The sequence below is a fragment of the Monodon monoceros genome, unplaced genomic scaffold (genome assembly GCF_005190385.1).
Source record: "Monodon monoceros isolate NGI ecotype Baffin Bay Population unplaced genomic scaffold, NGI_Narwhal_1 Super_Scaffold_21, whole genome shotgun sequence".
Taxonomy (NCBI): domain Eukaryota; kingdom Metazoa; phylum Chordata; class Mammalia; order Artiodactyla; family Monodontidae; genus Monodon; species Monodon monoceros.
Window position 1 is genome coordinate 5971811 of NW_021703778.1, and position 25299 is coordinate 5997109.

Genomic DNA, 25299 nt, shown 5'->3' on the forward strand with positions numbered 1-25299 from the left:
ATAACTAAGCTTATCTCCTAGCCCTTTCAGCTAGAAAATTCTCTAATTCCCAATTGTTCCTCAGACCCAAGTTCTCTTGCCCCCACGCATCTGGCGTTACCCTGTTACTGGGGAGCAACTGTCACAGAATGGGGGTCTGCCCTGCGCTGGCCAGTCCACCAGATGGTTTGTTCACTGCCCTGTTACTTACTAGCTATATGCATTTTTCTTTCTGTTTCCTACTCCCCAGATCCTTGAGTCAATCATTTTAGTGACTTTTTTTTGAGTGCCAACTATGTGCTAGGCCTCATTTCTGGGTATAAATCAATAAGCAAAAGAGTTGTGTTTTCTGTCCTCGCAGAACTTATAGTCCCATGGGAGCGAGGCAGACAGTGAGCAAGAAAAAAGTTAAAAATTATAAAACACACAAGCGCCAAGGATGAAAACGACACAGCAGAAATCTCCCCTCATTCCCATATCGTCCTCCGAAGCTCAAGCCGCAGACCTTGTAGCTTAATGCAAATTGGCTTTGAGTTTGAGACCCAGAGCAGAGAATCCTGGCACCTTCAGACTGCAGAATCTACATTTCCACAGCTGTGACCTTCGAAAGACTACTCAAGGTCAGAAATTTATGAGAAGGCTGAGCAGGCCTGTGGACATCTCTCAGGTTTCCCGGATGTCCAAAACATATTATGTGCAGGATACGTTTTGGAATAGGTACAGGCCCATTATCCTCAATCTCAATCTCTCTCTCTCTTTCTCTCTTTGTCTCTGTCTCTCTCTGTAACATACTTCAAAATGCATTTTTTTCCGCACACTGTATCCCATTTATTCTGTCCTCATAGTATTTAATTCAAGATTTTCAGTTTCTGGAACTTCTGAGACATAAGTCATACACTGGCACTTTAAGAGGCCCTCATAACTCTCAATTAAGGAGAAGTTAGGAAGATACAGAGAGAAAATCAGAACAGCTGAAACCAATGAGCGCCATCCATATAGCACCCAAGGGCAGTTTGGGTTTGCATGCGCTTTGACTAGCTGGTTCTTAAGTTACTCTCGAGTTTTTCCCTGCTTATCACAAGGGGGTGATAAGCTTATCACCAAGTTCTTGGCGAAAGCTCGAACTTGGTCTTGGTTGTGTGGCTGGGTCCCTCGTGGCCAGCAGCCGTCTGGGGTGGGGGTGACAATCTCACAAGCCAACAGCAAGAGACAGCAAAACTGAAGAGCCTTGAGGTTCCTGGGTGCACAAGAGGACGATGCCTGGCTAAGGATCCAGAGAGCTTCGCAGCCTTTTAAGGTGGGCAAATTTCTGAAAATTAGGAGGTATAACCTTGTTTTGTTGTCACGGGCTGTTTGGGCTGGAGACTTTTAGTCTAAACGTAGTTTCCTTTTTCTTTCCCAAATTCCTCTACGGTACGTTTGGGAAAGACATCGGTGTCAACTCCCTCTCGCGTTTCACTGAATATGATTTCATAATTTCCCCAAGGTCACAAGGCAGAGCCGGAAGGCAAGCCTTCTTGCTTGAGGTGCCGTGGTCTGCTTATCACTCCTATGACTTTGGTAAATCCTTCCTAATAATTGAAAGGGTGTTGGGAAGGTGGGGACGGGCTCCATGGAATTCGAGGTATCATATGCTTTTCCAAATTCTCCCACTGTGCGTTTTGGGACCAAAGATGCAGTGTTCTGGGATACAGTGTTCTCAGCCCTGTTCACAGTGGACGAGTCTCCACAGGCCACAAATAGCGCAGCTGATGTTCATGGTTGTGTATCACCCTGCGGCTTCTCAAACAGCCTGCGAAGTTGGCAGGAGAGCTCTTGGGCATGGAAACACAGGTTCTCTGTTCGATTGTATTAAAGCATGAGGAGCTTATACTTTGGTGGTTTCAGACTCGTTCAGATGTCTGAGCTGAAAGTTAAGGGGTGTGGGACTCCAAGAAATCCCGAGGCATGCAGCTCTGCCGAGAGGACCGAGAACAAAAACAGAACAACAGAACATGTGTGCTCTGTAAAATCGTTGCTTGAGTGCCTATGAAATAACAAGTTGAGCCTGGTCCTTTTCCAGGGTTTTCATTAACTTTCTTTTACTACTTATTTATTGATTTAATTGTTCCCACCTGCCATCAGTAGTGGTAAGAAGCGCCAACCACTGAAGAAAGTTTATGAAAGAAAAACTCAAGTGAGAATTTTCTATCCACAAGTTTGGTACATTTCTTTTTCTTTCTGTGAATCAGGTGGAGATTACCACTACTTGATTTTTATGGAAAGATAGAATATCACAATCTAGCTCTGAGAAGATGTATTTTGAAGTCATTGCTGTTGGATCAAGTATACGTAAAGTAGACCTCAGGAATTTGTAATAATATGGAGAAGGGTCAGTTTGAACATTTTACTCTTAGGATCTAAATGGTTTGCTAGAGATCCAAGTGGTTGGTTAATTAATGGTGTTAACAGCAAGAGTGAAAGGGAAATTCTTAACCTGTTTAAGATACTCAACTTGCCAAGCACTTTGGACGCAGTTACATATGTCATTTGTGAGCTGTTTTCTCAAACATCTTTTTTTTTTTTTTTTTTGTGGTACACGGGCCTCTCACTGTTGTGGCCTCTCCCGTTGTGGAGCACAGGCTCCGGACGCACAGGCTCAGCGGCCATGGCTCACGGGCCCAGCCGCTCTGCGGCATGTGGGATCTTCCCAGACCGGGACACGAACCCGTGTCCCCTGCATCGGCAGGCGGACTCTCAACCACTGCGCCACCAGGGAAGCCCTCAAACATCTTTTTTGTTGATTGCTAAGCTTTGAAAAGGTATACTAAGCTCCACTGTCTTCTTCCTGTATCCTCTTTCTCTAAACCCTCTCCCTTCCCCACTTAGAAGAATCACTACTCAAAACCCAGGGCTGGGCTTCCCTGGTGGCGCAGTGGTTGAGAGTCCGCCTGCCGATGCAGGGAACATGGGTTCGATCCCTGGCCCGGGAGGATCCCACATGCTGGGGAGAAACTACTGAGCCCGTGCACCACAACTACTGAGCCCATGTGCCACAACTACTGAAGCCCCGGAGCCTGGAGCACATGCTCTGCAACAAGAGAAGCCATGACAATGTGAGGCCCGCACACCGCAGCAAAGAATAGCCCCCACTTGCCTCAACTGGAGAAAGCCCATGCGCGGCAACAAAGACCCAATGCAGCCAAAAATGAAAACAAGCAAATTAATTAATTAAAAACCACAGGGCTTCTCAAAAACCAGTCTGAAAACCACCTAGTAGTTCTTAATTTTCTCAAGGTATGTTGCAGTTTGCATTTAAAATGCAATTCATAGCCATATTACAACCTATTGATCTGTTAACTGGAAAACACCAAAGGCTGTTCAGTCAAATCTACTTGAGTTGTTAGGTTGCAAACTCTCAGCGGGCAGGGGTCGTGGTAATTCCACTCTGCAACCTATCGCCTGTGTCCCACACTCGTGTGGTGTCATTGTAATAATATTACTAGCAACAGTGTCACAACAGAATACCCCTCGGTGCACCAAAATAAAGTGGCACACCTTATGAGGAAATTGTATTTGATCTCAGCTCTTCCCCGACTGCTCCCCTATTTACATGACGTGTTTATGCCTTTCCTAGAGCTTCTGCTTATTCTACCTTAGAATCAGGTTTTCCCATGACCAGGTGCTAAATCACTACGAACCTTGCCATTTCCCCAAGAGCCATGCTTTGCATCACTCATAAGTCAGACCCGGTTTTTACTTATCTGATTTGGATGAGGTTGATGCTAGGAGCTGACAAGTGAAGGCTTTATTTACCAGACTATTCAGGTTGTGGACGACATCACTTGTAGATCTTCAGCTGGGTTATTCTTTAGTCTATGAAGCTTAACTGGTATTAAAAAAAAAAAAGTGGTCAGCTTTAATGAGCAATTTGTACAGCTACTCATAGACCTTTTAATTTCGTTTTATAATTTGCACTCTCAAGCTACTATGGCTGATGTTTTAGGGGAAAAAATAACACAATACTAGAGTTTGAAATCCTAAAAAAAGCAAAACTCAAGATTGCTGTTCAGTTGCTGTGAGCCTTCTCAAACTGTTTCCGCCCCCAGTAATAGTGGAAAGTGTTTGAACAGCTCAGAAAAGTAGGTGGCAGGGTCACAAGTTTACTCACACTGATTTTTTTTTTTGCGGTACGCGGGCCTCTCACTGTTGTGGCCTCTCCCGTTGCGGAGCACAGGCTCCGGACGCGCAGGCTCAGCGGCCATGGCTCATGGACCCAGGCGCTCCGCGGCATGTGGGATCTTCCCGGACCGGGGACACGGGTTCGGGATCTTCCCGGACCGGGGCACGAACCCGTGTCCCCTGCATCGGCAGGCGGACTCTCAACCACTGCGCCACCAGGGAAGCCCTACTCACACTGATTTTTCTCATCAAGTGTTTGCCTGGTTGGGTATGGGTAGAGGAGAAAACAAAACCCACAAAGCAGCCTTGCCTAATAAAAAACAAAGACAAAATAATTTTATCTGTTTATTTTTAAAAATTTTTATTGGAGTATAGTTTTAGTTTCAGGTGTACAAACAAAGTGATTCAGTTATACATATGCATATATCCGTTCTTTTTTAGATTCTTTTCCCATATAGGTATTACAGAATATTGAGTAGAGTTCCCTGTGCTATACAGTAGGTCCTTATTGGTTATCTATTTTATATATAGTAGTGTGTATGTGTTAATCCCAATCTCCTAATTTTTCCCTACCCCCCCCCCAACTTTTACCTTTGGTAACCATAAGTTTGTTTTCTACATCTGTGACTCTATTTCTGTTTTGTAAATAAGTTCATTTGTACCATTTTTTTGGTTCCACATATAAGCGATATCATATGCTATTTGTCTTTCTCTCTCTGACTTCACTTAGTATGATAATCTCTTGGTCCTTCCATGTTGTTGCAAATGTATCTGTTTCTTTAGGTTTAACTTGATTCTTTGGACAACGATTCAGTGTTTCAGATGCCCTTATGTTCTCCTTGCTCTTTTCTAAGATGGCAGTCAAGAGTATGAGGCAGGGACCACAGGGCTCTGTGGAATTGGGAGGACTGGGTAGCTGTGATAGCTGGTGTGAACTTAGCTCCCCTGCAGTCCAGTTCTGATCTTAGGTAACCCGTTTATCTGTTATTGAAGTCTTTGGTAGATGAACTCACAGTGCAGGCATATGGTATTTCAGAGTCTGAGGACTTGAGAAAACCCTCTCTGATGACTCAGCCTCCCCTTGTCCTTCATAGGGTTTGAAGACTCCGTTGAGTCACTGCCCCATCTGTTATTTGGCCTCCAGCTCATCCTGCCCACCCCAAAGCCTCTGCTGTGGGTTAACTGTCCCTGAGCGTGGTGGGTTCCATAAGAGTTTCCCTGACTTTCACCCTAATGCCCATCCCACACAGGAAACAAAGAACTTAGCAAACTTCATCCTCACCATTTTTGGCATGCCCGCTTAAGTATTTCGGGGCCATCTGAAATAAGCTCAGTGCCCTTTGTACCAAGGTTTCCTCTAAATAGGCAACTGGAAAAGAACCCCTCTGCTCCTTTTACGTCTTCTCCCTCGCCATTCCTGAAACAAAAGTGATGGACTGACTCGGGGGAGAGAGAAACCAGCTGAAAAGGACACATGAAGTGGAAGATAAGTAAAAGTAATGCTCTAGCTACAGACGTGTTTTAGCTAATGGGGGCATTTAAATACCATTTTTTCATGAGTAGTTACAATCAAAATTATATTGATTCTGAAAATATACGGTAACCAGTGAAAATGGTCATTATTTGAAAACTGTTAGGAAACAATATGACTTTGTAGTTTTAATTACAAAATGATCAAGTTGGCATAATTTATTTTCAGTAACCTCAAATCATAGAATGTTCCTATGATAGGAAAGAACTAATATTTATTGAACACCTCATATGCTCTGGATACATTCAGACAGTTTATATATATTATTTCATTTAATCCCCATAAGAAACTTACAAACTTTTAAAACAAGTTTGTTAGCCTCTGTAAAATTTTAAAATTCCCTAATGAGGCAACCAGTAAGAAAACAAATGAGCAGGCAAAGAATGTTTTAGGAACAGGGATTAGTAAAGACAGAAAAGGAATGTATAAGTACAATTGCTACATTAGATATATAATTAGTTAACTTTCTACACCTCATTAATTTCAGAGATTAACCTCTAATCTTACTGGGTTGGAATTACCTGTTTTCATCAGTTGTGGGTTATTAATGCAGTAACAACAAAATTATATTTCCAGTGGGACTATCAGAAAATGCTCTAACATCATATAAGAAGTTAAGCATTCGTGATTTTGGCTCTTTTTGAATTTGGAATAATATTTTATTTCAGACTATCCTAGGAGTTGGGTAATGATCTCCCCGTTTTATCCGCAAGGAAACAAGCACAGTAAAGACAGATAACCTGACCAAGAACACAGTGTTAGCTACTATTGGGAGACAATTCTCCATGGATTTCTAGCATTTCTGCATGTCTTGAAGGCAGAGTCTTTTTTGTTCTAGACCATCGTTTCAAAGAGAGTGAACTGTATTAGGAGACAGAGGTGATGCTCCTTCCAGAGCAAAGATTGATCAATTTGCTACCCATTATAAAAGACTAGAGTTTGCTAGGCTTAGGGTTCCTCTCCCACAACTCAACCAACTGCATATACAGGTATGACCTGGCCCTTTCCGTGTGGCCCTACAGGAACTGGGAGTCAGAGAACTAAGGCAAGACAGTGATGATACTTTAGCTATTGCTGTTAGTAAAACATTGTCCTTTGTCTCTGACCCAGGAATCTCGTATCTTCTGCCAGCATCCTTGCAGCTGTGACAGGTTAACTTTCAGCTCACGTGTGAAGTCTCAGAATCTTCATAGTTCCTGACACCAATGGTAGTCATAACTAGAACTCAGAGTTCTAAACTCTCATACCTTCTACTCTTTCCACTTTACCATGACCAGCCTCAATTTCCTGCCTTCCTGATTTTCCTGCTTTTTTTTTTTTTTTCTGGAGGTCTAGTACCTCCAGAAACTCTGGACCACTTGTTCTCTCCTGATTATAAAAGACCAATCCTTCACCACGGATAGGCTACTCACCACCAAGCCTCTGAAAACTGCCCCTCCTGTCTACTTCACTTGCTTCTCTTTAGTGCAGAAGAAAAATAATATAATAGACAAAAATATTGAAGACTGGTAACTCTTAGCATCCCATTTTGGTGAGTTAAGTGATTTTTTTAACCCAGAATACATGAAGACAGTGCTTTCATCCAAGTGGAATTTATAAGAGGGTGGGAGAAAAGGAAGACGGCATTACTTGTGCAAAGCTTTTCTGGATCTCCTTAAACTTTGCAATTCATATTACATAGGTGTCAATGAAAACAAGGTATTATTGGTATCTGTTCTTTACCCTCCCCATAGCACCAATGATTTTTCCAAATACACCAATCAAAATACTTTATCTCCATTATAAAGGCCTTTGATGGCTCCCCACCACTTAAGCGTAGAGTCAAAACTTATTTGCATGAGCTGCCATTTCTTCCCTCAACTTCTGCTGCTCCCTCTGACTCAGGTCAGGACTCATCATGTTGAACCACTGGCCGTTCCCTAAAGCTCTGTACCTTGGTGTGGAAGCTCTTTCCTCTTACGCTGCCTATTTCCTACTTGTCTTTCAGATGAAGTGTTCTTGGAAGGCCTCCCCCTGAGTATGGGTCGTTCCTCTCTGCCTCCGTTGAGCTCCATCCTCCTTTTAAGCTATAGCTCTTGATTGTGATCAAGGGGCTGCATTGTGGTATTTCCCAGCTTGAGTTTTCCCAAAGCACTACAGGTGGCTCACGCTGTTCAAGAGAGTAATGGCGTCCATTCAGCAATGAAATAATTATTTAAGCTATCAAGCAGTAAAGTGATTATCAAAGCCTTTTCTTCCCTTTAAGACCGATTTGTTGGAGAGTTTCCAAGTGTGGAGCGATGATCATGCAAGGCAGTTATTGAAGAACAGTAACCATGACCCAGAGTCAGTAATTCGAATGTTTTATTTTTCAGCCAAACTACTACCCATCTTGTGCCAGTGGCCCTTATACAGCTCTAAAGTGTGTGTCTTTGTTATTATAGGTCATATATTATTTAGTTTAACTCTATAACAGGCATGATAAATTCTATGCGATACAAGGAAATCTGGTTTTGAAATTCGGTAAATTAATAAGATACAAATGATGCTACGTCTACAAATTCACTTCAACATGAACTTCGTAAGATCCACTAATCCCACTCATGTGATCGAATGTCTTAGGCTGGACTTCAAGATAAAGCCGATACTTCAGAATCAAATGTTAAAAAGAAGGCATACTGATGACTATTTCCAATTTTATTTTTTACTTTTGGGGAATTAAGACTCTCCCCACTCACAATATGTTATTTACAGAAATGTACTTGCAAATAGGAGTGAAACCTGTTGATTTATTTTTTAAAAGCCCAAAAAATGCAAAATTACTGAGTATCAGATCCTGGAAACAGTTTTTGCCTTTTAAAACAGTATTAAACGTGCAGTTAGGCTTTATATTACATTTTAATATGTATTTAATTCTCGAACCAAACATGTCACAATTAATGTTATATGTTGACAGATTGTTTTTTTCTTATGAAGTTTAAAATGAAATATTTGCAGCATGTGTTAAATGGAAAACAAGTCAAAATTGATCTGTACTTAATTTGAATATTATTAATGCTCTTTCTCCAGATAGCTGCATAATTCATGGCACCATTCAGGCTTTTACTTAGAAGTCACATTTGCAGTAAGGCTTTTCCTGGCCACTCAGTTTTAAGCTGCAAGACATCCCTTATCACCTCTCCCTTTATCTTTCTTCTGTGGTTTGGTTTCTCTTTAGCAGTTTTCTCTTTCTTACATACTATCAATTTTGCTTTTCCAAAACTTTGTGTTTCTTATCCATCTCCCTCACTACAGTGTAAGCTCCAGAAGACAAGGATCTTGTCTGCCGTACACGCTGCTCTATCTATGGTGCCTAGACAGTGCCTTTGGCAGGTGCTCAGTAAACATTTTTGAAAAAAAGAATTATAACTTTATAATAAAAATTTTTAAAATGTACCAGTCTAGAAGAAAAGATTTTCTACTCAAATACATGTATATATCATTTGCCATTTTTAATATCTTTACATATGCTTCATATTTAGTCATTTTTGTGCAGGTTTGCATGTTACGTATTACTCAAAGTGTATGAAATGAGAAAAACGCTGAAAAAAGTGCTGTTGGTTTTTTTTATTTTTTTTAAAGTTTTTGTTTTATACTGGAGTATAGTTGATTAACAATGATGTGTTAGTTACAGGTGTACAGCGAAGTGATTCAGTTATACCCATACCAATATCCATTCTTTTTCAAATTCTTTTCCCATTTAGGTTATTACAGAATATATATTGAGCTGAGTTCCCTGTGCTCTAAAGTAGGTCCTTGTTGGTTATCTATTTTAAATATAGTAGTGTGTACATGTCAATCCCAAAGTCCCAATCTATCCCTTGCCCCCTCACCCTTTCCCCATGGTAACCGTAAGTTCATCCTCTAAGTCTGTGAGCGTTTCTGTTCTGTAAATAAGTTCATTTGTATCATAGTTTTTTAGATTCCACATATAAGCGATGTCATATGATATTTGTCTTTCTCTGTCTTACTTAGCCTGAAGCTAGTTTAGGCACTTTGAGAAAGTTGTTTCACATCCTGGGCTCCATGTAGACCTTTGGGCGAAATGGAAATACTCAAAGGATCTGAGAGAGATGTGAATCTGTTGTGTAATATTAAAATTAAAATGATGGTGTGGTGATGTTTGAGTCTCTTTAAATAGGCTGTGAGTTTTCATGGTCAGTGATGTTTATTCATTAATTTTTTTCTTTGTTTCGTTAGTGCTGCTAGAACTTAGGTCACAGTTGGTACTCAGAAGTGGTTACCAAATGAATCAGTGGTAAAGTTTCAGAGTGAGGTCAACACAAGTTAGTATGAGAATGAATTCCCAGGGCACACAGATACGGGGCCATGTTATAATAGCTTTGCTGTAAGCCTGATGTCTTAGCATATCTGTCACTGTGTCTAGAGACCATTCACTAGCCACTCTTTGATCTCCTGTTTCCTCTTCCCTGTTCACTTCAACACTACAGTCCCAATGTCAGTTAGAGATGTGGTCCTGAGAAGATTTGCCCATTGACGACTGTAGAAGTCACTGGACCAGTGGCAGGTGGAGTGGTAATTACTCAAGGTACCAAGACAGCTGGGGTAAACATGAACAGAAATAAAATGGTAAATGAACAAAAATTAAATACAAAGTGAGCAGAAATGGAGTGGTTCTTTTTTGATTTGGCAAAGTATAGAGCTGGTACCAGTCTCAGAGTGACTGGAGAAAAGTGATTATAATGGTCTTATGTCATCGTAGTTACATGGATGAGGGTCAAATGAGTCACTGGGTCCTTCCCATCTTTTTTACCTGCCCAGGACACAACTCGTATTATTCCTCTTTTTTTCTTTTCTTACCTTTGTTTATTTTCTTTTTGTTTAATTTAATTTATTTTTTATACAGCGTGTTCTTATTAGTTATCTATTTGATACATATTAGTGTATATATGTCAATCCCAATGTCCCAATTTCCTTTTTTTAAAGTGAGCTACAATTTTTTTTAATTTTTATTTTATATTGGATTCTAGTTGATTAACAATATTGTGTTAGTTTCAGGTGTACAGCAAAGAACTTTGACACTCACATCTTTGTGAGAACACCTGTGTTAGGGAGATTGTGAACAGTTAAAACATGGGTCACTGGTCTAGCTTGAAAGAAGGAAGGTAATTGTCAGGCACCAATGACTATTTCACCAATAGATGTTGGTCAAGTGAAGTCCCTGTGTCTTGGAGCTGTTCATGTACCTCCAGCCTCTTCCTGTGTTCCCAATGTAGAACCACAGTAAGGTTGTATTCTAATTTAAAGCACATTAACTTTGAGATTTCACCATAACAGTAGTGGACTACAAACCATAACCATACTAGTTATTTTCCTACCAAGTCTGTTTTTGACAAGATTTCTGCCTCAACTTTTACCATACATCTGTTTTCTGCTCTCAACTGGACAGGCTGGAAATAAAAGGGCATTTACCCTGATATTTAAAAAAAAAAAAAACTTCAGCCCTGGTTACCTTCTTTCTATCAATATAAATGACTTCCATGCACGATGATTTTCTTCTCACTTCTCGAGGAGCATTGTGAGGGGGTAATTAAAGCAGTCTGTTTCTCCAGCACGTTCTGTTTTTTTCTTTTCATCATTAGATGTGGTGACACATTTGCCTGTGTGGCTTCCCACAGATGGCATAGAAATTTTGCGATCAAATGGTAGGTAAACCAACTGCCGTTTCAGATCGCAGCTTTCCATGTTGCTCCCCATGTGTAGGAATCTCACTTTAATAAAATGCTTGCCTCCTTTAAAGTGATGTCACCTGGCGTGCAGAAGATTGTAAAGTGAGCAAGTTCGAAAAGACAGCTGAAAGTGTGAATTACTACCTAGTTTTATGGCCTGTGTTTTAACTCTGCTACAAAAGTGACTTAATTAAAATAAGTGCTGCACAGAAAAGTTGATGATTACAAAACAATTAACTATTATGTTGTTTACAAGAGGTAGGAATAATGAGGAGTTCGGAGGGGTTTTTTTTCTGTCTTTGTGAATTGATAAAGCAATACTGTGAAGTGTTTCTTGATAGCCTTTAGGTTAGGTTCTAAACTTATTTATATCATTAATAGGCATAAAAACCTAGACCCTTAAGCAAGATTTTTTTTTTTTTTTGCCTACCAAAAACTGAATAGAGAATCTCCAAAAGACAAAACATGTTGCTAAAGGAGCAATTTTAGCATTTATTAAATAAACCTTAAAAAATTAGCTCTGAGCTTCAGAACTAAAGGCATGTATGTAGAGACTTTATATATTTCATTGTAAATGTAAGAAGTATGATGGCTACTCAGTGAATCACCTTGTTTTTATTATTTATTTATTTGGTTGCATCAGGTCTTAGTTGCGGTACGTGGGCTCTTTGACGCGGCGTGCAGGCTTCTCTCTAGTTGTGGCGCTGGGCCACCAGGGGGCATGGGCTCTGTAGTTTGTGGCATATGGGCTCTCTAGTTGAGGCATGGAAGCTCAGTAGTTATGGCATGGGCTTAGTTGCCCTGTGGCATGTGGGATCTTAGTTCTCCAACCAGGGATCGAACCCAGGTCCCCTGCATTGAAAGGCAGATTCTTTACCCCTGGACCACCAGGGAAGACCCAGTGAATCACCTTTAATAGTGTGTTTCTTTTGTGTTTTGGCCAAAGGGGTAAATAAGTGAAACAGAAGACTCCAAAGACCTATTTAGCATACAAGGCACAGGAAGTAGGTAGGGTTAAATAATGATAATTTGGAGAAAGAGTAGAAGATAAAGGTTGCCTCTCTGAGTGGTGAAGAGAATGGCTTGGGAGCCGAGATGGTTGGAGGAGGTCATCCAACGCCAGGGTGCAGTAAGCAAGTGTTCACATCAATGTCTGTCGTAACTGCTCTGAGGTCAAAGAAGTTCAAGAGAAACCACAACCTGGAAGGGTTTAGATTCTAAAATACATGACTCAGAATTATATCCAACGGCAGTTGATAACACATGCTAAGTACAGTGGAAGCAGCCGTTGGAAAAAATGTAATATTTGAAATCTATGCTGGAATTCACCACTAAGCAGCATGCTGAGCTTTTGAACAAGTCATTTAATCCCCAAGTCTCAGTTCCTACATGTGTAAAACCAAGGGCTGGATTAGATGGGCTGTCAGATAGCTACCAACCCAGAAGCTCTTGAATCATTATTGAACGTAGATTTCGTCTTTTTGAAATCTTAGCTAATTTGCTGCAAGCAATGATTATGATGACTAAGAGCAATGTGATATGATCAGATTAAAATAACAATAGGAAGTCATTGTTAAATGTTTGGGAGTTTTCAATCCTTAGGTTGAAAAATGTTGTAACCCTTGGATAGCTAGGCTTGAGAAACAAGAGTGCCGGTTATCGATTCTCCTGAGTTTCCACTAATCCAGGCTCAAATCCCAACTTGTCCACTAACTACCTCGGTGATGCTGAGAAACTATTTAACGTCTACCTTCACTCTTATCCCCTATAAATTGGGTAATTCCCTTTACCTGAGTCATGAGGTTTTCATGAAGATTAGATGTAGCAACGCAAGTAAAGTGGCTGGATCATAATAACTGTTAGTGGTTTTGATTGATTCTTGGAGTACAATATGCTCTTGAATTTTTACTCTTCCCTATGTATTCGAATTTAGATTTTGTGTTTGTTTCAATGTTTTTACTGAAGTTACTATAAGCCCTGATTTTAATAAGAGCAATTTGCAATGGTAATCAGCTAAAAATACCTCACCTGTAGGCAATAGCTCACTACCTTGAGATCGTATAGCCTAGATGTAGCATTTACTGACTTCGTTTCTTGCCTTAGTTTCACTATTTTCAATATACAGTCACTTATCATTTCCAAGCCATTTACTTCTCAGTAGCGTAGGGATTGTGATGAACATTCTGGCTGGTTTTGTTTTGGTGTTGTTTTTAGTTTAAAATACTTCATCTTTCCATGAAATATAATTTCTGTGGAAGAGATCCTTTTTAATAAACACTAACTATGGCATAAGGATAGACATAGAGATCGATGGAATAGAATTGAGTCAAGAAATAAACTCTCAGGTTTACAATCAATCGATTTTTAAAAATAAATTTATTTATTTATTTTTGGTTGTACTGGGTCTTCATTGCTGTGTGCAGGGGCTACTCTTCGTTGTGGTGTGCGGGCTTCTCATTACGGTGGCTTCTCTTGCTGCGGAGCATGGGCCCTAGGCACGTGGGCTTCAGTAGTTGTGGCGCGCGGGCTCAGTAGTTGTGGCTTGTGGGCTCTAGAGCTCAGGCTAAGTAGTTGTGGCACACGGGCTTAGTTGCTCTACGGCATGTGGGATCTTCCCGGACCAGGGCTCAAACCCATGTCCCCTGCATTGGTAGGTGGGTTCTTAACCACTGTGCCACCAGGGAAGTCCCTACAATCAGTTGATTTTTAAGAAGGGTGTCAGGACAAATTCAATGGGAAGAAGAATAGTCTTTTCAGCAAATGGTGCTGGGATAACTGGATATTTTCATGTAAAAGAATGAAGTTGGTATGGTCTACCTCATTCCATATACAAAAATTAATTACAAATGGATCAGATACTAAAGTACAATAGCTAAAACTATAAAAATTAAAATAGTCATATATCTTCATGACCTTGGATTAGGCAATGGTTTCTTCAATGTGAACCAAAAGCACAAGAACAAAAGAAAACAATATAAATTTGACTTCGTCAAAATTGAAAGCTTTTGTGCTTTAAAGGACAGCATCATAAAATGGAAAGAACAACGCACGGAATGGAAGAAAATATTTGTAAGTTATAAATCTAATAAGGGCCTTGTATCTAGAATATATAAAAAATCTCACGACAATAACCAGACAACCTCATTTTAAAAAGAGGCAAAGAATCTGAATGGATATGGTCAGTAAACACATGGGGAAAATGCACATCATTAGCCATTAGGGAAATGTAAATCAGAGCCACAATGAGATACCAGGATAGCTATAGTCAAAAAGATAATAAGTGTTCGTGAGAAAGTGGAACCTCTGTACATCACTGATGGGTATGTAAAATGATGCAGACGCTTTTGAAAACAGTCTGACAGTTCATTGAAAGGTTAAACAAAAAGTTACTATATAACCCAGCAATTTCACTCCAAGTTATATAGCCAAAAGAAATGAAAGCTTATGTCCACGTTGAAAACTTCTACATGAACATTCATATAAGTATTATTCATAATAGCTCAAAAGTAGAAATAAACTCAAATGTCCATCTACTGATGAATAAATAAATGAAACATGGCATATCCATAGAATGGAATGCAGTTGACCCTTGAAAAATGTGGGTTTGAACTGCATGGGTCCACTTATATGCAGGTATTTTTCAATAGTAAATACTACGTTACTACAGGATGTGTGATTGGTTGAACCCACTGATGCAAAGGAAACGTAGATGTGCAGGGTTGACTCTAAGTTATACTTGGATTAACACTGTGTTGCTCAAAGGTCAACTGTATTAGTTAGCTATAAAAAGGGATGAAGTACTAATATATCCTACAGCACTGGAGAACATTACGCTAAGTGAAATAAACCAGCCATAAAAGACCACATATTGTATGACTGCATGTATAGAAAATGTACACAACAGTCAAATCTATAGACAGAAAATAGGTTAGTGGTTGCCTAGGGCTTGAGGGATTGGGGAGAAGTGAGGAGTGACTGCTAATGGTATGGTATTTCTTCTGGGGGTGGCAAAATCCTCTAAAGTTAATTGTGATGATGGCTGTACAATTTTGTGAATATACTTAGACCATTGAATTGTCCTCTTAAATGAGTGACTGTACGTCTGTGATTTATATCACAATAAAGTTGTTAGACAACAAACAGATAAACTATGAGGAAAATATGAGGAAATGTGTCTGAAATATTTTTAAAATTCAGAATTGATGTATTTGAGAAAAAATCTCTGGAAACAATTTCTCTAGCAAAACACATAAAATGAAATTTAAAATGAAGAAAATCTAGGTAAACAGATCAAAGAAATCTATTTTGAATTGTTATTAACTGTCTCATGGCTCCATTTTACTTTGTGCATAGTTATTTCTCTCTAAATGTATGCTAGAAAGTTTTTCCATAGTATAGAATCATCAGAAATATCATTTTTAAAGTTCTTCACATGATTTTTTGCATATGTAATGACTTAATCCTTTCTTTAATTGAAGTATAGTTGATTTACAATGTTGTGTTAATTTCTGCTGTACAGCAAAGTGATCAGATATATATAGTATGTATATATATATATATATATATATATATATATAATATATTCACTCTTCTTAAAAAATTCTTTTCCATTATGGTTTATCATAGGATAGTGAATATAATTCCCGGAGCTATACAGTAGGACCTTGTTGTTTATCCATTCTCTGTTTAACAGCTTACATCTGCTAACTCCAACCTCCCACTCGATCCCTCCCCCAAGCCCCTCCCTTTGGCAACCACAGGTATGTTCTCTGTGTCCTCTTCACGTGATTTTTAAAGTCTGATCTGTCAAGACTAGTTTCCTCTCAAAGAGCCTCAGCTCTCCATCTGAATCTATAGACTGTACTAATGATGGAATTCATTAAGAACCGTTACATAGTTTTTGGCTATTTGGAAGCTAACCATACTCAACCGTGATGCAGAAGGGTGGGGCATTTTGCAGGAGGCTCAGTGTCATAGTTCAGACTTTACACGCTTTAATTGCATGGCCATTGAGTTCATCTCTGTCTCTAGTAAGCAGATATGTAGGTTGGAAAAAAGGGGGCCTGGATGTGATAAATTATTACAGGCTCATCCCTCTGATAGAAAAAATTCTCAGTGAAAAAAATTCAGTGAAATAATTTCAGTAGAAGAATGACAGCATATTACGGTTCCTATTTTGCGCTATTTATAATGAAAAGAGATGCAGAAAAATAGACTGGCTCAAAGGAGAATATAAAAAATATGTAATTGAATTAGAATATAGGACCTCAGGAGAAATATTAAAGGAAATACAATTATCTAGACTATAGAAGAATTGTATTTAACCCCCGAAGTAGTAGACACCCTGGCTCATGTGCCTTCAAACCCGTTGTGAAGCAGTGTTTTTTGGAAACAAAAAGACATTGGTTTTGTACTGATTGGGTTATAGCCCAAGCCAAGTACTAAGGGGGCAGGACATACTGAGTTACCTCACTCTCAATATTGAAGGTCCTATGTATATAGAAGATCTGTTTTTTAAGAAGCTCTCCTTTCGCTTCAGCAAGGCTGTGGATGGATGAACCCACTGTGGACGCAACCTAGTCTTCTCAGGGCTGGGCAACACTTGGGCCTTTTTCAGTTTATATCCTGAAGAAGTTGTTTATCTTGATCCTCGCCTCCAGTTCAGCCTAAAGTGAACTGGTCTCGGATTTACAGTCATTCCATTTTCTTCTCTATAAAATGGCTTCAGAGCCATTCTTGCTTTCACTAATCAGGAAGCTGTACCAGAGCGAAGACTTCTGACTGGCAGAGTTGATGGTTTTGTGTATTGCCACATAGTGGTAGGCAGAATCATGGAGTCCTTAAAGATGTCCTTCTCCTAACCTTCTCCATATGTGAATATTTTACTTTCTGCAGAAAAAGAGACATTGCAGATGTGGTTAGGTTAAGGATCCTGAAAAGGATAGATCATCCTGGATTATTTGGGGGGCCCCAGTGGGATCCAATGGGATCACAAGGGGTTCTTGGAGTATTGTCAGATTCAGGGAGAGAGATTCGAAGATGCTGTGCTGTTGGCTTTGAAAATGATGGAAGAGGCCGTGAGACAAGAATGCAGGCAGCCTCTAGAAGCTGGAAAATGGAAGGAAATGTTTTCTCTGCTTGTATTAGTCTGCTCAGGCTGCCATAACAATACTACAGGCCGGCGGCTTAAACAAAAGAATATTTCTCACCGTTCTGGAGCCTACAAGACCAAGATCAAGGCGATGGCAGGGGTTGTTTCTGATGAGGTCTCTCTTCATGGCTAGTAGGTGGCAGCTTTCTCACTTTGTCCTCGCATGGCCTTTCCATTGCATGTGTGTGGAGGGAAAGCTCTTTGGTGCCTCTTCCTCTTGTTATAAGGTCAGCAGACCTATCAGACGGGGGCCCCACCCTGGTGACTCATTTAACCTTAGTTACCTCCTTAGAGGCAGTATCTCCAAATACGGGCACCTGGGGATGGGGGTGTTGGGACTTCAACATAATTTTCAGGGGAACAATTCAGTCAGTAACATCCCTACAGACTTCAGAAGGAATTCACCCTTGTTGACACCTTGACTTCAACACAGTGAGACTTTCGCCTGTAGAACTAAAAGATAATAAATTTGTGGGTTTTTAAAAAATAGATCTTTATTGGAGTATAATTACTTCACAATACTGTGTTAGTTTCTGTTGTGCAACAAAGCCAATCAGCCATAGACATACACGTGTCCCCATATGCCCTCCCTCTTAAGCCTCCCTCCCACCCTCCCTATCCCACCCCTCTAGGTCATCGCAAAGCACTGATCTCCCTGTGCTATGTGGCTGCTTCCCACCAATCAACTATCTTACATTCGGTAGTGTATATATGTCGATGCTACTCTCACTTCATCCAAGCTTCGCCCTCCCCGTGTCCTCAACTCCATTCTCTATGTCTACATCTTTCTTCCTGCCCTGCCACTAGGTTCATCAGTACCTTTTTTTTTTTTAGATTCCGTATATATGTGTTAGCATAGGGTATTTGTTTTTCTTTTCCTAACTTACTTCACTCCGTATGACAGACTCTAGGTCCATCCACCTCACTACAAATAAGTCAATTTCGTTTCTTTTTACGGCTGAGTAATATTCAATTGTATATATGTGCCCCATCTTCTTTATCCATTCATCTGTCGATGAACACTTAGGTTGCTTCCATGTCCTGGCTATTGTGAATAGAGCTGCAATGAACATTGTGGTACATGACTCTTTTTGAATTATGGTTTTCTAAGGGTATATTCCCATTAGTGGGATTGCTGGGTCATATGGTAGTTCTAGTTTTAGTTTTTTAAGGAACCTCCATACTGTTCTCCATAGTGGCTGTATCAGTTAACGTTCCCACCAACAGTGCAGGAGGCTTCCCTTTTCTCCACACCCTTTCCAGCATTTATTGTTTCTAGATTTTTTGATGATGGCCGTTCTGACTGGCGTAAGGTGATACCTTATTGTAGTTTTGATTTGCGTTTCTCTAATGATTAGTGGTGTTGAGCACCTTTTCGTGTGCCTCTTGGCCGTCTGTATGTCTTCCTTAGTGAAATGTCTATTTAGGTCTTCTGCCCTTTTTTTAACTGGATTGTTTGCTTTTTTGATATTGAGCACCGTGAGCTGTTTGTATATTTTGGAGAGTAATCCTTTGTCTTCTGTTTCATTTGCAAATATTTTCTCCCATTCTGAGGGCTGTCTTTTTGTCTTATTTATGGTTTCCTTTGCTCTGAAAAAGCTTTTAAGTTTAATTAAGTCCAATTTGTTTATTTTTGTTTTTATTTCCCTTTCTCTAGGAGGTGGGTCAAGAAAGATCTTGCTGTGGTTTATGTCAAAGAGTGTTTTTCCTATGTTTTCCTCCAAGAGTTTTATAGTCTCTGGTCTTACATTTAAATCTTGAATCCATTTGGAATTTATTTTTGTGTATGGTGTTAGGTAGTATTATAATTTCATTGTTTTACATGTAGCTGTTCAGTTTTCCCAGCACTACTTATTGAAGAGGCTGTCTTTTCTCTATTGTAAGTTCTTGCTTCCTTTGTCATAAATTAGGTGCACATATGTGCATGGGTTTATCTCTGGGCATTCTGTCCTGTGCCATTGATCTATATTTCTGTTTTTGTGCCAGTACCATACTGTCTTGATTACTGTAGCTTTGTGGTATAGTTTGATGTCAGGGAGCCTGATTCCTCCAACTCCGTTTTTCTTTCTCAAGATTTTGACTATTCGGGGTCTTTTGTGTTTCCATGTGAATTGTACGATTTTTTGGTTCTAATTCTGTGAAAAAAGCCAGTGAATAGTTTGATAGGGATTGCATTGAATCTGTAGATTGCTTTGGGTAGTATAGTCATTTTCCCAGCATTGATTCTTCCAACCCAAGAACATGGTATATTTCTCCATCTGTTTATGCCATCTTTGATGTCTTTCATCAGTGTTTTATAGTTTTCTGAGTACAAGTCTTTTGCCTCCTTAGGCAGGTTTATTCCTAGGTATTTTATTCTTTTTGTTGCAGTGGTAAATGAGAGTGTTTCCCTAATTTCTCTTTCTGATTTTTTGTTGTTGGTATATAGGAATGCAAGAGATTTCTGTGCATTAATTTTGTATCCTTCTATTTTACCAAATTCATTGATTAGTTCTAGGAGTTTTCTGGTGGCATCTTTAGGATTTTCTATGTATAGTATCATGTCATTGACAAACAGTGACTGTTTCACTTCTTTTTCAATTTGTATTCCTTTTATTTCTTTTTCTTCTCTGATTGCTGTGGCTAGGACTCCCAAAACTATGTTGAATAAGAGTGGCTAGAGTGGACATCCTTGTTTTGTTCCTGATCTTAGTGGAAATGCTTTCAGTTTTTCACCATTGACTATGATGCTTGCTGTGGGCTTGTCATATATGACCTTTATTATGTTGAAGTAGATTCCCTCTATGTCCATTTTCTGGAGAGTTTTTATCATAAATTGGTGTTGAATTTTGTTGAAAGCTTTTCCTGCATCTATTGAGATGATCATATGGTTTTTATTCCTTAATTTGTTAATGTGGTGTATCACATTGATTGATTTGCATATATTGAAGAGTCCTTGCATCCTGGGATAAATCCCACTTGATCATGGTGTATGATCCTTTTCATGTGCTGTTGGATTCTGTTTGCTGGTATTTTGTTCAGGATTTTTGCATCTATGTTCATCAGTGATATTGGTCTATAATTTTCTTTTTTTGTGATATCTTTTTCTGGTTTGGGCATCAGGGTGATGGTGGCTTCATAGAATGAATTTGGGAGTGTTTCCCCTTCTGCAGATTTTTGGAAGAGTTTGAGAAGGATCAGTGTTAGCTCTTCTCTGAATGTTTGATCGAGTTCGCCTGTGAAGCCATCTGGTCCTGGACTTTTGTTTGTTGGAAGATTTTTAATTACGGTTTCAATTTCATTACTTGTGATAGGTCTGTTTATATTTTCTAATTCTTCTTGGTTCAGTCTTGGAAAATCATACCTTTCCAAGAATTTGTCCATTTCTTCGTGGTTGTCCATTTTATTGGCATATAGCTGTTTATAGTAGTCTCTTATAATCCTTTGCATTTCTGCAGTGTCAGTTGTGATTTTGCCTTTTTCATTTCTAATTTTATTGATTTGTGTCCTCTCCCTTTTTTTCTTGATGAGTCTGGCTAAGGGTTTATCAATTTTGTTTATCTTCTTGAAGAACCAGCTTTCAGTTTTATTGATCTTTGCTATTGTTTTCTTTGTTTCTATTTCATTTATTTCTGCTCTGATCTTTATGGTTTCTTTCCTTCTACTGACTTTGGGTTTTCTTTGTTCTTCTTTTGCTAGTTGTTTTAAGTGTAGGGTTAGATTGTTTATTTGAGATTTTTCTTGTTTCTTGAGGTGAGATTGAATTGCTATAAACTTCCCTCTTAGAACTGCTTTTGTTGCATCCCATAGGTTTTGGGTTGTGTTTTTGTTGTCATTTTTTTCTATGCATTTTAAAATTTCTTCTTTGATTTCTTCAGTGATCTCTTGGTTATTTAGTAACGCACTGTTCAGCCTCCACGTATTTTGTTTTTTACAGTTTTTTTCCTATATTTGATTTCCAACCTCATAGCATTGTGGTCGGAAAAGTTGCTTGATACAATTTCAATTTTCTTAAATTTTCTGAGTCTTGATTTGTGACCCAAGATGCAATCCATCCTGGAGAATGTTCCGTGTGCACTTGAGAAGAACGTGTATTCTGCCACTTTTGGGTGGAGTGCGCTATAAATATCAATTAGATCTATCTGGTCTGTGTCATTGAAAGCTTGTGTTTCCTTATTTATTTTCTCTTTGGATGATCTGTCCATTGGTGTAAGTGGGGTGTTAAAGTCCCCTACTCTTACTGTGTTACTGTCGATTTCTCCTTTCATGGTTGCTAGCATTTGCCTTATGTATTGAAGTTCTCCTATGTTGGGTGCATAAACATTTATAATTGTTATATCTTTTTCTTGGATTGATCCTTTGATCATTATGTAGTGTCCCTCTTTATCTCTTGTAACAGTCTTTATTTTAAAGTCTATTTTATCTGATACAAGTATTGCTACTCCAGCTTTTTTTTTAATTTCCATTTGCATGGAATATCTTTTCCCATCCTTTCACTTTCAGTATGTATGTGTCCCTAGGTTTGAAGTGGGTCTCTTGTAGACTGCATATATATGGGTCTTGTTTTTGTATCCATTCAGCCCATCTGTGTCTTTTGGTTGGGGCATTTAACCCATTTACATTCAAGGTTATTATAGATATGTACCATAGATATGTACCATTATAGATATTACCATTTTCTTATCTGTTTGGGTTTGTTTTTGTAGGTCTCTTTCTTCTCTTGTGTTTCCTGCTAGAGAAGTTTCTTTAGCATTTGTTGTAAAGCTGGTTTGGTGGTGCTGAATTCTCTTAGCTTTTGCTTGTCTGAAAAGCTTTTGACTTCTCTGTCAAATCTGAATGAGATCTTTGCTGGGTAATCTTGGTTGTAGGTTTTCTCTTTTATCATTTTAAGTATAGCCTGCCACTCCCTTCTGGCCTGCAGAGTTTCTGCTGAAAACTCAGCTGATGACCTTATGGGGATTCCTTTGTATATTGTTTTTTGTTTTTCCCTTGCTCCTTTTAATATTTTTTCTTTGAATTTAATTTTTGTTAGTTTGATTAATATGTGTCTTGGTGTGTATTTCCTAGGTTTTATCCTGTATGGGACTCTCTGTGCTTCCTGGACTTGGGTGACTATTTCCTTTCCCATGTTAAGGAAGTTTTCCACTATAATCCTCTCTAATGTTTTCTCAGACCCTTTCATTTTCTCTTCTTCTTTTGGGACTCCTATAATTCGAATGTTGGTGCATTTAATGTTGTTCCAGAAGTCTCTGAGATTGTCTTCAATTCTTTTCATTCTTTTTTCTTTATTCTGATCCTCGGCAGTTATTTCCACCATTTTGCCTTGCAGCTCACTTATTCATTCTTCTGCCTCCATTATTGTTATTGATTCCTTCTAGTGTATTTTTCATTTCAGTTATTGTGTTTTTCATCTCTGTTTGTTTGTTCTTTAGTTCTTCTAGATCTTTGTTAAACATTTCTTGTATTTTCTTAATTCGTGGTTCCATTCTACTTCCGAGATTCTGGATCATCTTTACTATCATTACTCTGAATTCTTTTTTAGGTAGATTGCCTATTTCCTCTTCATTTATTCGGTATTGTAGGTTTTTACCTTGCTGCTTCACCTGTGACATACTATTTTGCTGTCTCTTTTTTATTTTTTATGAGTGGGATTGTGTTCCTGTTTTACTGGTGGTTTGGCCTGAGGCCTCCGACACTGGAGTTTGTAAGCTATTGGGTATAGCTGGGTCTTGGTGCTGAGATGAGGAACTCCATGAGACCTCGCTCTGATGAATATTCCCTGAGGTCTGAGGTTTGCTGTTAGTCCAGTGGTTTGGATTTGGAGCTCCCACTGCTGGAGCTTTGGCCTGACCCTGGGCTCGTGAACCAAGATCCCACAAGCTGTATGGAGTGGCAAAAAAAAAAGAACAGTAACAAAGTAAAAAATAAAATTAGAGTAGGAAACTAACAGATATGTTAGAAAGAATATAAAAATAAAAATACAGATGAATCAACAACTGGAAGGTACATCAGTACCGCAGTAGAAAAAAGGAGAGGAGAGAAAAGAAAAAAAAGCGGGGGGAGGCCTTGGCTGTAGAGGGGCCCAGGCATGCCCCCCACCCCTGGTCTCAGAGGGCAGGGGACCTCACCTGGGAGCCCAGCAGGCTTCCTGGGCTCAAGTGGGCAGGGCAAACGCCCTCCTCTCCTCTGGTCTGGGAGAGCCCCTCCCACCTGCCTCTCCTGATCTCCCCGGCCTCCCTCCTACACCCCCAGGACCAATGCAATGGGGGGGGTGGGAGGAGTGGGGACTTGGAGGGCAGGGGACAGGCCTGGGAGCTCAGCAGGTTCCCTGTGCCTGAGTGGGCAGGGCACTCGCCCCCTACTCCTCTCCCACTCCTCCCAGAGGGCCCCACCCACCTTTCTCTCCTGATCTCCCCAGTTTGTGTTGTTTTAAGCCACTAAATTTTTTTTTTTTTTTGCGATACGCGGGCCTCTCACTGCTGTGGCCTCTCCCGTTGCGGAGCACAGGCTCCGGACGCGCAGGCTCAGCGGCCATGGCTCACAGGCCCAGCCGCTCTGCGGCACATGGGATCTTCCCGGACCGGGGAACGAACCCGTGTCCCCTGCATCGGCAGGCAGACTCTCAACCACTGCGCCACCAGGGAAGCCCTAAGCCACTAAATTTGAGATCACTTGTTACAGCTGCAGTAGGAAACGAATACAACTTCCTCATTAGTCTTAAAGCCTGTTCTCTTTCTGTGTGGCAGATTCATCATTATTAATGAGGTAACTGCATGCCCACATGAACTAAGGAATAAATGCTAGACCCAGCCACCCTGCCTGCTCTATCGTGTGAATGCTTATGTACTTCCACATACGAATACACACACTGGTTTCTACAGGTTTCCATTCTAAGATGCCTCAGGAATTCTTGCTGACCAACACTTCCTTCAGATTTGTGTTACTCTCCTGAGTTTGGAGTAGTCTGTAAACAACTCCTTCATTTGTGAGGAACTGAACATTTAGGATGCTTTTCTGATAAATAGGTGATGGCTCCAGGTATGTTGGCTTTTTCATTGAACTCTAGGCTTAGAAGATTTTGTCTTAAAAAACTACACAGGCTGCAACTTGGCTTGACTATCTGGGTGGGCCTCCAGAGTAGCAGGGATGCAGTATCTCAGTGTCAAGGTCAGGGATACCTGGGACTCTTCAAATGGGCTCCTTAGCCACAAAGGCAAACTGTTTTCTGTCACTCTTGAGTTCCCAGATTTCCAGGAGTTGCAATAGAAAGCAAAGTGTCCAGAGGAGAGGAATGGAAATAGATTAAATGAGATTTCCATTGTGACAGAAAGGTTGAGAACCCTTTTAAAAGGACTTATTAATGGTTTCTAGGTATATATTTGGTTAATGGAACCCTGAGAAGAACAGTGGGTTTCTTTGATATGGATTCTTCAGCTACTTTGGTGGAAACTAAGGGAAGATATGGAGGTGTTAGACTGTTTTGCCCTGAATCCCAACAGTATACCTTGTGGAGTCCTTTTATTAACAGAAAAACACTCACATTTTCTGGATCTGTCATCCTACATGGGGTATTCTGCCATCAAAGGTGCCAAAAAATACCGTGCACAGGGCTTCCCTAGTGGCGCAGTGGTTGAGAGTCCGCCTGCCGATGCAGGGGACACGGGTTTGTGCCCCGGTCCGGGAAGATCCCACATGCCGCGGAGCGGCTGGGCCCGTGAGCCATGGCCGCTGAGCTTGCGCGTCCGGAGCCTGTGCTCCGCAATGGGAGAGGCCACAACAGTGAGAGGCCC